The sequence below is a fragment of the Rutidosis leptorrhynchoides genome, chromosome 6 (genome assembly GCF_046630445.1).
Source record: "Rutidosis leptorrhynchoides isolate AG116_Rl617_1_P2 chromosome 6, CSIRO_AGI_Rlap_v1, whole genome shotgun sequence".
NCBI classification, from domain to species: Eukaryota; Viridiplantae; Streptophyta; class Magnoliopsida; order Asterales; family Asteraceae; genus Rutidosis; species Rutidosis leptorrhynchoides.
In genome coordinates, this window is record NC_092338.1 from 126,413,402 (window position 1) to 126,420,659 (window position 7,258).

The window sequence follows — 7,258 nt, forward strand, 5'->3', positions numbered from 1 at the left end:
TAGTAATGATGTTCATAACATCATTCGATTCATACATATAAAGCTATCTTATTCGAAGGTTTAAACTTGTAATCACTAGAACATAGTTTAGTTAATTCTAAACTTGTTCGCAAACAAAAGTTAATCCTTCTAACTTGACTTTTAAAATCAACTAAACACATGTTCTATATCTATATGATATGCTAATTTAATGATTTAAAACCTGGAGACACAAAAAACACCGTAAAACCGGATTTACGCCGTCGTAGTAACACCGCGGGCTGTTTTGGGTTAGTTAATTAAAAACTATGATAAACTTTGATTTAAAAGTTGTTATTCTGAGAAAATAATTTTTATTATGAACATGAAACTATATCCAAAAATTATGGTTAAACTCAAAGTGGAAGTATGTTTTCTAAAATGGTCATCTAGACGTCGTTCTTTCGACTGAAATGACTACCTTTACAAAAATGACTTGTAACTTATTTTTCCGACTATAAACCTATACTTTTTCTGTTTAGATTCATAAAATAGAGTTCAATATGAAACCATAGCAATTTGATTCACTCAAAACGGATTTAAAATGAAGAAGTTATGGGTAAAACAAGATTGGATAATTTTTCTCATTTTAGCCACGTGAAAATTGGTAACAAATCTATTCCAACCATAACTTAATCAACTTGTATTGTATATTATGTAATCTTGAGATACCATAGACACGTATACAATGTTTCGACCTATCATGTCGACACATCTATATATATTTCGGAACAACCATAGACACTCTATATGTGAATGTTGGAGTTAGCTATACAGGGTTGAGGTTGATTCCAAAATATATATAGTTTGAGTTGTGATCAATACTGAGATACGTATACACTGGGTCGTGGATTGATTCAAGATAATATTTATCGATTTATTTTTGTACATCTAACTGTGGACAACTAGTTGTAGGTTACTACCGAGGACAGCTGACTTAATAAACTTAAAACATCAAAATATATTAAAAGTGTTGTAAATATATTTTGAACATACTTTGATATATATGTATATATTGTTATAGGTTCGTGAATCAACCAGTGGCCAAGTCTTACTTCCTTACGAAGTAAAAATCTGTGAAAGTGAGTTTCATTTGCTCCCTTTTTAAATGCTTTTGCTATATATATTTTTGGGACTGAGAATACATGCGCTGCTTTATAAATGCTTTACGAAATAGACACAAGTGATCGAAACTACATTCTATGGTTGGATTATTAAATCGAATATGTCCCTTTTTAGTCTGGTAATCTAAGAATTAAGGAACAGACACCCTAATTGACGCGAATCCTAAAGATAGATCTATTGGGCCTAACAAACCCCATCCAAAGTACCGGATGCTTTAGTACTTCGAAATTTATATCATATCCGAAGGGTGTCCCGGAATGATGGGGATATTCTTATATATGCATCTTGTTAATGTCGGTTACCAGGTGTTCACCATATGAATGATTTTTATCTCTATGTATGGGATGTGTATTGAAATATGAAATCTTGTGGTCTATTATTATGATTTGATATATATAGGTTAAACCTATAACTCACCAACATTTTTGTTGACGTTTTAAGCATGTTTATTCTCAGGTGATTATTAAGAGCTTCCGCTGTCGCATACTTAAATAAGGACGAGATTTGGAGTCCATGCTTGTATAATATTGTGTAAAAACTGCATTCAAGAAACTTATTTTGTTGTAACATATTTGTATTGTAAACCATTATGTAATGATCGTGTGTAAACAGGATATTTTAGATTATCATTATTTGATAATCTACGTAAAGCTTTTAAACCTTTATTGATGAAATAAAGGTTATGGTTTGTTTTAAAATGAATGCAGTCTTTGAATCTCATATAGAGGTCAAAACCTCGCAACGAAATCAATTAATATGGAATGTTTTTAATCAATAAGAATGGGACATTTCAAACACGCTGTCTTATCAACGGCCATAACGGTTATGTTCCACAAGACCAAGGATGGGAAGTAGTCCTAGTAAAACCAGAATGCATGACTTGTTTCTGGACGTATGAATTACGTGTCTTTATTGCCTTTGCTGAACGACTTGTGTACTAGCTAGAATTATCTTCACAACCATCTTGTATCAAATTTATTGTGTGCTATATTTCATGCTATATGTAAAATAAGCGGTATTGTAAGTTTGTAAAATATTGTGTAAAAGTTTGAACGCGAAATATTATTATAATCAGTTTTTCATATAGAATTGTAGTAGTTGAATTGTATATTAGCTACTAAGTATGAACTTAACGGGTAGGTACTACCCGAATTTAAACTTATAAAACGCTAATATGAAGAAAAAGCTTTTATAAATGAGTTCATATTATGCTACGAGATACTATTGACTACTCTTAATATTCTGTATGATTAACTTGTTTCATTTGACTATTTGAAGGAAATGGCACCGACTACTCGACAAACCTTGAATATGAGCGAAGAGGAATTTCGTGCCTTTCTTGCTTCAAACATAGCCGCAGTACAGGCTGCGCTACATACCAACAATAACCTTGGATCTAGCAGTACAGGAAATCGTGTAGGATGCACCTACAAAGAATTCACTGCCTGCAAACCTTTGGAATTTGAAGGAACCGAAGGACCAATCGGATTGAAACGGTGGACCGAGAAGGTCGAATCGGTGTTTGCCATAAGTAAGTGTACTGAAGAGGACAAAGTGAAGTACGCTATGCATACCTTCACAGGTTCTGCGTTAACATGGTGAAATACCTATCTAGAGCAAGTGGGACAAGATGATGCTTACGCACTACCGTGGTCAGCATTCAAGCACTTGATGAACGAGAAGTACCGTCCCAGAACCGAGGTCAATAAGCTCAAGACAGAACTTAGAGGGTTACGAACCCAAGGATTTGATATTACCACGTACGAAAGACGATTCACAGAATTGTGCCTATTGTGTCCGGGAGCGTTCGAAGATGAGGAAGAGAAGATCGACGCGTTTGTGAAAGGATTACCGGAAAGAATCCAAGAAGATATAAGTTCACACGAGCCCACCTCCATACAACAGGCATGTAGAATGGCTCACAAACTAGTGAACCAGATTGAAGAAAGAATTAAAGAACAGACTGCTGAAGAGGCCAATGTGAAGCAAGTCAAAAGAAAGTGGGAGGAAAACGGTGATAAGAATCACCAATACAACAACAACAGCAATTACAACAATAATCGCAACAACTATCCCAACAATCGCAATATCAATCGCAACTACAACAAACGGCCCAACAACAACAACAACAACAACAACAACTACAACAATCATCCCAACAACAATAACAACCGCAACAACAACAACAATCAGAAGCAGCTATGCCAAAGGTGTGAAAAGTATCACTCGGGGTTCTGCACCAAATTTTGCAACAAGTGTAAAAGAAATGGTCATAGCGCGGCGAAGTGTGAGGTCTACGGACCAGGGGTTAACAGAACGAAAGGAACAAATGGTGTCGGAACTAGTAATGGCGGAGCAAGTAGTGTCGGAGCAAGTTATGCCAATGTAGTTTGTTATAAATGTGGAAAACTGGGCCACATTATTAGAAATTGCCCGAACCAGGAGAACACGAATGGACAAGGCCGTGGAAGAGTTTTCAATATTAATGCGGCAGAGGCACAGGAAGACCCGGAACTTGTTACGGGTACGTTCCTTATTGACAATAAATCTGCTTACGTTTTATTTGATTCGGGTGCGGATAGAAGCTATATGAGTAGAGATTTTTGTGCTAAATTAAGTTATCCATTGACGCCTTTGGATAGTAAATTTTTACTCGAATTAGCAAATGGTAAATTAATTTCAGCAGATAATATATGTCGGAATCGAGAAATTAAACTGGTTAGCGAAACATTTAAGATTGACTTGATACCAGTAGAGTTAGGGAGTTTTGATGTGATAATCGGTATGGACTGGTTGAAAGAAGTGAAAGCAGAGATCGTTTGTTACAAAAATGCAATTCGCATTATACGAGAAAAAGGAAAACCCTTAATGGTGTACGGAGAAAAGGGCAACACGAAGCTACATCTTATTAGTAATTTGAAGGCACAAAAACTAATAAGAAAAGGTTGCTATGCTGTTCTAGCACACGTCGAGAAAGTACAAACTGAAGAAAAGAGCATCAATGATGTTCCCGTCGCAAAAGAATTTCCCGATGTATTTCCGAAAGAATTACCGGGAATACCCCCCACATCAATCCGTTGAATTTCAAATAGATCTTGTACCAGGAGCTGCACCAATAGCTCGTGCTCCTTACAGACTCGCACCCAGCGAGATGAAAGAACTGCAAAGCGAATTACAAGAACTTTTAGAGCGTGGTTTCATTCGACCAAGCACATCACCGTGGGGAGCTCCTGTTTTGTTTGTCAAGAAGAAAGATGGTACATTCAGGTTGTGTATCGACTACCGAGAGTTGAACAAACTTACCATCAAGAACCGCTACCCACTACCGAGAATCGACGACTTATTTGATCAACTACAAGGCTCGTCTATTTATTCAAAGATTGACTTACGTTCCGGGTATCATCAGATGCGGGTGAAAGAAGATGATATTCCAAAGACTGCTTTCAGAACACGTTACGGTCATTACGAGTTTATGGTCATGCCGTTTGGTTTAACTAATGCACCAGCTGTGTTCATGGACCTTATGAACCGAGTGTGTGGACCATACCTTGACAAGTTTGTCATTGTTTTCATTGATGACATACTTATTTACTCAAAGAATGACCAAGAACACGGTGAACATTTGAGAAAGGTGTTAGAAGTATTGAGGAAGGAAGAATTGTACGCTAAGTTTTCAAAGTGTGCATTTTGGTTGGAAGAAGTTCAATTCCTCGGTCACATAGTGAACAAAGAAGGTATTAAGGTGGATCTAGCAAAGATAGAAACTGTTGAAAAGTGGGAAACCCCAAAAACTCCGAAACACATACGCCAGTTTTTAGGACTAGCTGGTTACTACAGAAGGTTCATCCAAGACTTTTCCAGAATAGCAAAACCCTTGACTGTATTAACGCATAAAGGGAAGAAATTTGAATGGAAGGATGAACAAGAGGAAGCGTTCCAGTTATTGAAGAAAAAGCTAACTACGGAACCTATATTGTCATTGCCTGAAGGGAATGATGATTTTGTGATTTATTGTGACGCATCAAAGCATGGTCTCGGTTGTGTATTAATGCAACGAACGAAGGTGATTGCTTATGCGTCTAGACAATTGAAGATTCACGAACAAAATTATACGACGCATGATTTGGAATTAGGCGCGGTTGTTTTTGCATTAAAGACTTGGAGGCACTACTTATATGCGGTCAAAAGTATTATATATACCGACCACAAAAGTCTTCAACACATATTTAATCAGAAACAACTGAATATGAGGCAGCGTAGGTGGATTGAATTATTGAATGATTACGACTTTGAGATTCGTTACCACCCGTGGAAGGCAAATGTGGTAGACGACGCCTTGAGCAGGAAGGACAAAGAACCCATTCGAGTAAAATCTATGAATATAATGATTCACAATAACCTTACTACTCAAATAAAGGAGGCGCAACAAGGAGTTTTAAAAGAGGGAAATTTAAAGGATGAAATACCCAAAGGATCGGAGAAGCATCTTAATATTCGGGAAGACGGAACCCGATATAGGGCTGAAAGGATTTGGGTACCAAAATTTGGAGATATGAGAGAAATGGTACTTAGAGAAGCTCATAAAACCAGATACTCAATACATCCTGGAACGGGGAAGATGTACAAGGATCTCAAGAAACATTTTTGGTGGCTGGGTATGAAAGCTGATGTTGCTAAATACGTAGGAGAATGTTTGACGTGTTCTAAGGTCAAAGCTGAGCATCAGAAACCATCAGGTCTACTTCAACAACCCGAAATCCCGGAATGGAAATGGGAAAACATTACCATGAATTTCATCACTAAATTGCCAAGGACTGCAAGTGGTTTTGATACTATTTGGGTAATAGTTGATCGTCTCACCAAATCATCACACTTCCTGCCAATAAGAGAAGATGACAAGATGGAGAAGTTAGCACGACTGTATTTGAAGGAAGTCATCTCCAGACATGGAATACCAATCTCTATTATCTCTGATAGGGATGGCAGATTTATTTCAAGATTATGGCAGACATTACAGCAAGCATTAGGAACTCGTCTAGACATGAGTACTGCCTATCATCCACAAACTGATGGGCAGAGTGAAAGGACGATACAAACGCTTGATGACATGCTACGAGCATGTGTTATTGATTTCAGAAACAGTTGGGATCGACATCTACCGTTAGCAGAATTTTCCTACAACAATAGCTACCATTCAAGCATTGAGATGGCTCCGTTTGAAGCACTTTATGGTAGAAAGTGCAGGTCTCCGATTTGTTGGAATGAAGTGGGGGATAGACAGATTACGGGTCCAGAGATAATACAAGAAACTACCGAGAAGATCATCCAAATTCAACAACGGTTGAAAACTGCTCAAAGTCGACAAAAGAGCTACGCTGACATTAAAAGAAAAGATATAGAATTTGAAATTGGAGAGATGGTCATGCTTAAAGTTGCACCTTGGAAAGGTGTTGTTCGATTTGGTAAACGAGGGAAATTAAATCCCAGGTATATTGGACCATTCAAGATTATTGATCGTGTCGGACCAGTAGCTTACCGACTTGAGTTACCTCAACAACTTGCAGCTGTACATAACACTTTCCACGTCTCGAATTTGAAGAAATGTTTTACTAAAGAAGATCTCACTATTCCATTAGACGAAATCCAAATCAACGAAAAACTTCAATTCATCGAAGAACCAGTCGAAATAATGGATCGTGAGGTTAAAAGACTTAAACAAAACAAGATACCAATTGTTAAGGTTCGATGGAATGCTCGTAGAGGACCCGAGTTCACCTGGGAATGAGAAGATCAGATGAAGAAGAAATACCCGCATTTATTTCCAGAAGATACGTCAACACCTCCAACTGCTTAAAATTTCGGGACGAAATTTATTTAACGGGTAGATACTGTAGTGACCCGAACTTTTCCATGTTTATATATATATTAAATGAAATTGTTATTTTACATGATTAAGTGTTTCCAACATGTTAAGCAATCAAACTTGTTAAGACTTGATTAATTGAAATAGGTTTCATATAGACAATTGACCACCCAAGTTGACCGGTGATTCACGAACGTTAAAACTTGTAAAAACTATATGATGACATATATATGGTTATATATATAGTTAACA